At 36.9% G+C, this 9,438-nt stretch overlaps 1 pseudogene; it reads left to right on the forward strand.

The window, feature by feature from the left end:
* Positions 1-8,829: 8,829 nt before the first annotated feature.
* LOC116571489 lies at positions 8,830-9,019 on the forward strand (annotated as a pseudogene).
* Positions 9,020-9,438: the final 419 nt, after the last annotated feature.

The raw sequence follows: 9,438 nt of genomic DNA on the forward strand, positions 1-9,438 counted from the left end.
AATTTCTAGTTAATTTCTCATCGTTGCTGAGCAGTATTCCATGGTATGGATGTAACAGTTTCCTGGTGGTACTCTTGGGACAATGAGTCCTCTCTCTAGGGCTGGATCCTGGATTTCCTCTGAACTCAGGATAGATCTTGCTCAGCAGTAATCATTGGCTAATCCTAGTCCCTAACTTTCTCTTCAATGAAGCAGCAAGTATCACCAATGAGAGTTTTGTCCTTTATCTTTGTAGCTTTCTTTCTAGTAAGATGTGATTTTGCTCACTCCAGTTTAATCCTTGTCTTGTTCAGGGACTCAGGGCAAGTTCTAGACAGACTGTAGACCATATGCAAGGCTGCTCAGTGTGAAGTTTGGGGATTTTTAGAACTCCAAAGGGATTTCAATATTTCATGAGAACTTGTAGCTTGGGTCAAGGATTCTATCTCCCAGAACTCCATTCCAAAACATTCCAGGTTCTCTTCCTAGGCTCCTGAGGTCACCACTTCCTCTCAGATGGGTCTCTTCTGGGACTTTCAGGGCATGTCCAGGTTGTGGGTGACTTTAGAGTAATAAAATGGGTAATAGTGCCTACAGTAAAAGCACTTTAGTCTCATTTAATCTCTATTACAACTTTATATGGAGGAGGGGGAGACTGGATTTGACACTTAATCAGTGCCTACTATGTGCCAGGCATATCAGATATATGATAACATTTAGTCTGAGGAACTTTATGGAAGAGGATTCTTCTTTTCAATAGGAGTACCCTATTGAAGCTCAGAGGTTAAACAAGTTGCCTAAAGGCAGTTAGGAAATAGTGCATTAGGATTCAAACTCAGGTTGATCAAACTCCTTCCATCATGCCCTTTGCACAAAGGGATCTAGAAAGGGAGAGGTGTACAATTTATACGGTGCTTGTATTAGTTTCCTTTGCTCCTGTGATAAAATACCTCAAGTTGGGTGGCTTAAAAAAACAAACAGTTTCATGGTTCTTAGAAGCTGCAAGTCCAAAATCAAGGTATTGGCAGGGAATGCTTTCATCCCTCTTCCTGGCTTCTGATGGCTTGCTGCCAGTCTTTGGCATTCTTTGATTGGCAGCTGCAGGACTCCAATCTGTCTCGTTGCATGGCATTTTCCTTGGGTGTATTTTCATATGGCCAGCTCATGGGGGCACTGCTCAGACTGGATGAGGAACCCATTCCAGTATGACAGCATCTCAAGCATTTACCTCCGCAGTGACCCTATTTTTAAATAAGGTCACATTTGGAGATGCTGGGGGTTAGAACTTAAACATTTATTAGGGGGATGTGATTGACACAATGCCTATTGTGTATTGGGGTTCATACTGGATATTTAGACAATTGGAAGTAACTATCCTTATCTTTCCAGGGTTGTTTCTTTGTTTTTTTTTTTGTTTGTTTGTTTTTGTTTGTTTTTCCTCCTGTTAAACTTGACTAGTTCACTCTCTGGAGCATTTTATTTTAAAGCAATAATTTCAAAAACTTTTCTGTAAGAGCTCCAGTAGGAATTATATGTCCAAATTCTAGTACAAACCTTGTAATTGAGAAAATGGTTGAAAAAGTCCATGCCCTCTGTGAACAGACCCCTGCATGGCAGTGTAAAGTTAGATTAAACTGTAGTTTTCAGACTTCATTGTTTAAATGTCTACACTTTGTCTAATCCTTTCTGATTTTCAGAAGAACCCTTTTTTGAGCACATGCTTTGTGATTCTTGATCTGTCAAGCTTACAATGGCAATAAGCTGTGGCTGCTATTTCATTATTTTTTACAGCATACGGAAGGAACTTAAAATTTTCTGAACTTTCTGTGTATGAGAAGAGGGAGAAGACTCACATGGGGCATTTTGATCACATATCGCAATGATCGTCATTGAGATTTTCTTAAAATCCATTTTCTTTTTCAATGACACAATGCTATTAAAAAAACATTTTTATAAATTGTTACAGATATTCTCTAACAAAGTTAATTGGCTATTCCCTTTTTAATTCAGCCTTCCCCTAAAAACACATCTTGTAAACTATCCCTCGTGACTTACTGCCATGTCAAATTTGAAATTCCAACTCCCTGGACAAAAGATCATGCCTAATACACCTGTCTTACCTGTCCGTCTCAATATTTAATACAACGATACATTTCACACCTACAGTGCCTAAGTACCAATTCCCATTTTTGTAAGAATTAGCCACTAGTCTTTTCTAAAGATCTTGGTAAGGAATATGCTCAAGGGCATTAAAAGCCCATCTGATATTTTCAACAGAAAATCCAAGGCACGAATATGAAAAAAAAAAGTCTTTAAAGCTTTTTTTGTTTTTTTTTTTTTTAAATGGAATGACTTTAAAATGTCTAATTGTCTAGTTCTTAGTACATGTGTATTCCTGTCCTTACAGCAGAATCATCAGAAGCAGCAGTAGGGGGTTCTACATTAGATGGATCTTAGGACCATTTTCTCCTCTGGTTGATTTTTGACCAAACTTCTGCATGGTAATGGAATATCCTCATGCATTACAATCTTTCGGAGTTTCTTGAAGATAAAGGTATTGCCATTTCTGAAATCCTTTAAGGCAGCTTGAAATAAGGCAGCTATGTTTTTAAAGATAAAGTCAAGAGAATGACCTAGAAATAAGAATTTTAGCATCTTAAGGTTTTATTTTTATTTGCAGAACACTTGGAAATTCTGTGTTTAATTACTGCTGCTCTATTTGTATTTGGCTATTTATACTGTCAGGCCAGAATCCCAAAATATTGGGCCTCAGTATTTTATTCATCCATGAACTCCTGGAACCAATAGAAGGACAGGATGGTTGTTAGAGCACAGACTCTGAAGCCATGCTGCCTGCTACTAATCATGTGACCTTGGGCCTCTGTCTGCCCTCCTGAGGATTAAATTCAGTGAGTCTGTCAAGTTCTCAGACCAATGCTTGATACGCAGTAGATGCTGCTAAAGTCTTATTATTCTTCCGGGCTGGCTTCGTTCTTATATTAGCTATGTGATCTAGGGCAAACCTTTTAAACTTACGTAAAATGTAAATAATAAAACCCAAGTCACAAGCTTTTCATGAGGATTAAATTAGACATTTTATGCAGAAATCCCATGCGCCACATAGCCTACTGCTTCTAACTATGCTGGACTGTCTATGTACTCTGAGGGTTTTATTCGAGACCCTCTGGTGACCAAAATGATTAACATGTCTTCAAAGGCTCTTTAAACTCATTTTTCCCTCGGAGTTGTTTAGGTACTGTGGACAATCTAAATACTACTGCTAGTTTAACATGTTGGTTGTTATTACTGCAATATATCACATACATATGTAACATTGAAGCGTATCCAACCACTTCTTACAGTTCAAGCCATAATCATAGAGTAGTTCATCAAACCATAAAGTATCAAAATCTCTTGAGTAAACACCAAGTAGGAGACAACATTGTTAACATTAATATTCTCATTCTAAGACTTATGGCTTAAGGAAACCACTTGCTGATAATAAAATAACAATCTGGGTATATAAACCATGACTTTCACAACATTAGGGCTTTTAACTTAAAAATATTGTCACGTAGGGGCACCTGGGCGGCTCAGTTGATTAAGTGTCTGGCTCTTTTTTTTTTTTTTTTAAAGATTTTATTTATTTATTTGACAGAGAGAAATCACAGGTAAGCAGAGAGGCAGGCAGAGAAAAGAGGAAGCAGGCTTCTCGCGGAGCAGAGAGCCCAATGCGGGACTCGATCCCAGGACCCTGGGATCATGACCTGAACCGAAAGCAGAGGCTTTAACCCACTGAGCCACCCAGGCGCCCCAAGTGTGTGACTCTTGATTTAGGCTCAGGTCATGATCTCAGTGTTGAGATCAAGCCCCCTGTTGGGCTCTGTGCTAGGTGAGGAGTTTACTTAAGATTATCTCTCTTCTTTTCCCTCTGTCCCTCCCCCATTCATGTACACATGCATGAACTCTCAAAAAAACCCACAAAGCCTTAAAACTATTGTCACCTAAAACTAATAGGACAGTATATGCCAACTACACAATTTTTTAAAAAAAGTATATCTTTGTGCTTTCCACTGGGGTGGAAAAGTAATAGTCAAAATATAGCCTAATGTTTTCTTGAAAAGGAAGAGTTAACATATTCTGTGGTTTTCTTTGAAGTTTATGAGAACTGCCTACATCCTTAGGAACAATTTGGGGACATTATAAGACAAACTGAGCTGAGGTGATAATATTAAGTTTGGAACATAATATTATTTATCATTTGTGAGTGTAATAATTTCAAAAGAGTCCTATAACCTTGTTTTGTGTTTCTAAGCAGTCTGACTCTTTCAGTTTTTGGGTTTCCTGGTTCATTACGTGATCATCATTCCATATGGTGGTGTTATCTTCCAGCTCATATTTTCATCCACCAGCACTAGCTTGTTGCCCATTTAATGATGCAGAAATTCAAATTCATGGATGGCAGTTTCAGATGTTAACACACCATTACAAATCCACCTAAGGAAAAGGAGGAAAAGAACATTTTTGCATTCAGGGCAAAATGAGGCTTTATGCTAAGGAAAAATTCTTGGTCCTCCTCGGTTCCCATACCATATAAAAACACCCAATTATAGAATGCCTAAAATAAGGATTTTAGGGTTTGTTAGCCTACTCTGAATTGAATTAAAGGAGGAATGTATTTTAAGTCCAGCCATGTGTGTTACGTTTACCATTTTGCCATAGACCTCTCATTTGTCAGAATGATTCAAAAAGCAGAAGTGTTTCTGCAGGTATCCAAGCACTTCCCCCACCCAAGAATTTTTTTAAGCCTCAAAATTAAGTTCTCTTAAATCCATCTCTGATTTTCATGCTTTCAACATCTGGCACATGCTAGATTTTCTTAAATTGAAGATGACAGAATCTAACACATGAGTTTAGCAATCTTGGTGTGTTAAAGACAACACAGAACCGTACCAAGCTGTGTACTCCATCACTGAGCAGAATTCTAAACCCTTGGTATAAAGTTGATGAATCTCAAGTTATGCAGCCTGGATGGGGACCTTCAGCCAAATGACCACCATCCTCAGTCTTTGAAACCATTACCAAGCAACGTTTCAGTTAGGACCCTTCAGATACAGGGAGGTTGCCCAGTCCTTTTTTTGGTAGGCTAGAGAGCTGTGCCCGTGACTGCTCAGTGGGTGCCTTTTCAGAAAGAGGTGAATGGGGTTTTCTGTTAATTAACTTCCTAGCTTCCTTTTCTCATTACTTCTGTCTGGGAATTAGTCTTTTTCACACAGTAGGTTGTACTACTTAAATGTTTTAAACTTTGCTGTGGGTTCCTTTGTGGGATTGAAAACCGATTCTTACTATTCTTACTATTTCAATTTACTATTCTTCATATTATATTTAAATATACTATTTATTATACTATATATATTTTAAATACATATACTATATATTTTTAAATCTATCTATATTTATATATAAGTATATATGAAAATATATATGTGATATATAAATGTATATATTTAAGTATATTAATATATATAATATACTTAATATATTATATATTAAATATTTAAGTACATATAATATATATATTTGAAATATATATACTATATATTTATTATACTATAATAGTATATTTCAATATACTATTTTTACTATTTCTTACTATTCTTACTATCTCAATTTATTATTGACCCTCCGCACTAGCTTTTTGTCTTGGCCAGTTAATATCCAAACTACTATAAAAAAAAGGTGTTAGTAAGTGATGAAGTGGTGTAGCCACTGAGTGAATGGATATTTTTTTTTGTAAGTGTAATGGTCACCCTTGTTTATCTAAATAATTAGGTCCCAGACATCTTACAAATGCCTGTTTTCAAAAGTTAGTGGTAAGAAAAAAAGTTGAGGAATCCTGATTTGAATAGGCTATGGGGCCATCTTTGGTTCTTTTATATTCTGGCACTGCTAACAGAAAGCTCAGGTCCTGGAATAGATTTCATAGTTTTTATTCATGATACAAAGCCATGCTTCTAGGTACTTCCAGATGCTTTAATGTTTGGAAACATACAAAATGTGCTATTTGTCAAATATTTAAAATCTATACTTTTTGTCACCTGGAACATATATATACATGGGCAGGAAAAGTATCCCTGATCTTCACTGGTCAGCTGCTGTATCATCTGAAGGCTAAAATCTAGTGACTGGGAGAAAAAAACTTGATAGAACAACTTTTAATTTCTGCCTCTAGCACCAAGTTGGTGGAATGTCAGATCAGATATTGGTCAAGAATCCTCTGTGCCTTTTTTTTTTTTTTTTTTAAATCTCTGGGTGGGAAGCACATATCCCTTTTTCTGCAGGTCAGCTTCAGATTTAATTAAGCCTGAGGAAGTAGTTGGAAGTCACCAGGCAAGTAAGAAGTTCAGTTTACCCACCAAATATACCAGTAAGAAAGCCAAATGGCATTACTTTGCTCCCTTTGCCTCACTCTTTTCCTATCTAGACTTCAAAAACTCTTATTGGAAAAATGAAATGCTTCCTTAATGAAATCAAGAATATTTGTGTATATGGGCATAACTTCTCAGGTCAATGTTTATCTTTGAGTGGTATCTAAGGAAAGAGAGGAGTCAACATAGATAATTTATTTTAGAGTATGAGCAAATGACTTAGGTAGGTTGGGGGCAATTTTTGGCTGGGAGCTCGGAGTCTGGGATTTTCACAGCTGTGAGTCAAAGGTACAGTGACAAGAATCACAGGGCAATCCATCATGATATTCTCTTTGTGCACCGGTCAGGAACATTTTATGTAACTTTTATAAAGTCTGCTGTGTCCATGTCATTCACAAACACAGATTAAGCATAAAGAAATGCAAGGAGACATGTTCACTTTCTTGTGGACTGCTGATACCCTGGGTCACATAGTATTTGAGTAGAATGATTCAAGCCAAGAAGAAGACTTCTTCATAGCCAAGAAGACGACTCAGGTATATTTTGAATGTTTCATTGTGCAGTTTATGCATTTCAGTTTTAACTCAAGCCACCCACAGAATAGTTTCTCCTTCTATTCTTTCAGAAGAAAAGGCAAGAGTTTTTAATATTTCTAAAAATGTAACATGGGCAAATACTGACTTGTCCTCTTCCTAGTTAAGTGCATGAAGCTGAGTCAGCAGCCTTTTCTTGCATCTGTCATTTTGGAGTTTTCATCTGAAATCCTTTCCACTGAATCTTTAGTGAAGGTGGACTGACTTCAGGTCTACAGATCATTGCATAGGTTTTCTCCAAATGCCAAACTTCAGACGAACCTTATTCATTCTCAGTCCTATCCCTGTGAAAGAGTCTTGCTTCTTTGCTTGCTTTCAAGGTTTAAAACAACCCAGTTGTTAAAAGCTGTCCTTTTCTTTGATCTCGGAACATTTTCTTTCCAGATCATCTCATGTGCTCTGTAACAGTATGAATTACCTTCTAACCTTTAGGTTTCTTATTACCTATATAGTCAGTGGTTATTTTTCATACACAGAAATCAAACATCTCTTTATAGTCTGCCTTAGCTAAGTAGCTAAAGCATATAGTCAGTACAGAATGATGTAACTTCGAAAGAGAGTATCAGTGGTCAGATGAGGGCCACAAGCCTCTCTATCCAAGGTGTCATTATATTATTACTAGAGCCCATAATATACCTCCCTATTCTGTTCAGCACTTCATAGACTTGCAAAGGCTGCCTCATGCTAATCAAAATGGCAGGACACTGAAGTATATAAACCATATGGAAAACTTAGAATGGGGATATGCTTTTCTCATGATGGAGAGGAATACATCTACCAGCTTCCCTGAGAAGTGGACCTAACTAGAGCTGCCTAGTGAGTGAAGTGAAAAGGCAGCCTTAAGGCATATTTCAGCAAAGCTATTCTTAACCTGTTGAGCCATCCATCATTACAGATTACTAGAAGAACCAAAAAGTAGGTTTTATTTTGGGACTGGATAAAGTCAATGTTAGGCTCTTCACCCTCGTGCCCTATTCCTGAGGCTGACTGTCCCCCTTTTGTACATTTTTTTTTTCTCCAAATGGGATACAGTTGTATTCCTGCCTTAAATAAATCATAAGCCTCTTACAAATCTGCTTTCCCTCTATTGTATTCAGGTCTCTAGCTTCCTGAGATACAAATTTAGAGAACCTCCTGGGGGTACTACTACAAAGCCAGATCTTGTTTATTGTTTATAAGCTTATTCAGTTCCTGGGTGGGTAGCTGATCTTGATGTCTCCATAGTCCACCAACATATAATTAAATACTAAAGTAATTATTTGCAGGCTGACAAAACACATATACTTTCTAACCAACTTCTTTTAGTGTTTTGTAAAATAGAAAAATGAAAGTATTTGATGCAAATACTCTAAAGTAGTGAAACTGGAAAATATAGAAGCTCAGCTATAATTCTGTAGATCATTGGTCATTAACCAAATAAGCTTGTTTTGTGGAAATTCCTCCAGTGTATCCCGACTGCTAATTATGCAATAGAAATCTGACAAGGAATTCATTGTCTTATGAAATAATCTAACGTATTTTGAGACTCTGAAAGTGTTAGAAAATCCTCTTTTATTGAGGCTATTGGGTAAAAGCTTTAGATTCACTTATTAGGATAGTTTTCCATGACTCTTGTAGGAGAGAATTTTCCTCTGCCCTTCAAGATTCTTCTAGCTGGACTAAGAATCATGTTGACATAAGACAGACTAAGAGTAGAAAATAATTTTGTACATCTCTACACAGACATGGACATTCCAAAGACAGACAAAATGAGGTATGTCACTTTAAAGAGAATAGGATTTTCTACTGTCTTCAATCTCTGCACCTTTCACAAAACTTCAAATAGCGCTATGTTGGGACAAAGCATCCAGAAGTTTACAACCTCTGTATTCTGTAGGAGCCACTATGAGGAGGTCCCAAGGAAGAATTGGCCATTTTCAGTGGAAAACGAGTGGTGATTACTAATTATGATGGCTGTGTACTTTGGATCTGGATTTGCCATACCCTTTTACAGTAAGACACCAACTGCTTAAGAAATAAAGGTGTTTTAATTCATTAAGCAGATGTGAGAAGGAGCATTTTAAGAGGGGTGATCTCTTTAGAAAATGGACCAAACTTTTGAATTCATACTAGATATGTTTGTAGATAAAGGCATGAATCCTTAATGTCTCTCTTCTGAAAAATGGAATGTAGTTTACTTTTTAACTTGGGAAATATTCCAGTATTTGGTCAAAAATTGTGTGTGATTTAGCTTATTTCTTGGTTTTAAATTTTGAGATTTTTATTTAATTTTTGATTATTAGGTCAGACCTTGTTGGTAATTTGTTATATTAAAAAATGCAAATTGGAGTACCTAGGTGGCTCAGACAGTTGAATGTCTGACTCTTGATTTCAACTCAGGTCATGATCTTAGGGTGGTGGGATCAAGCCCCACAATAGGCTCTGTGCTAGTTGTGGAA

This window comes from Mustela erminea, chromosome 13, assembly GCF_009829155.1.
Source record: "Mustela erminea isolate mMusErm1 chromosome 13, mMusErm1.Pri, whole genome shotgun sequence".
NCBI classification, from domain to species: domain Eukaryota; kingdom Metazoa; phylum Chordata; class Mammalia; order Carnivora; family Mustelidae; genus Mustela; species Mustela erminea.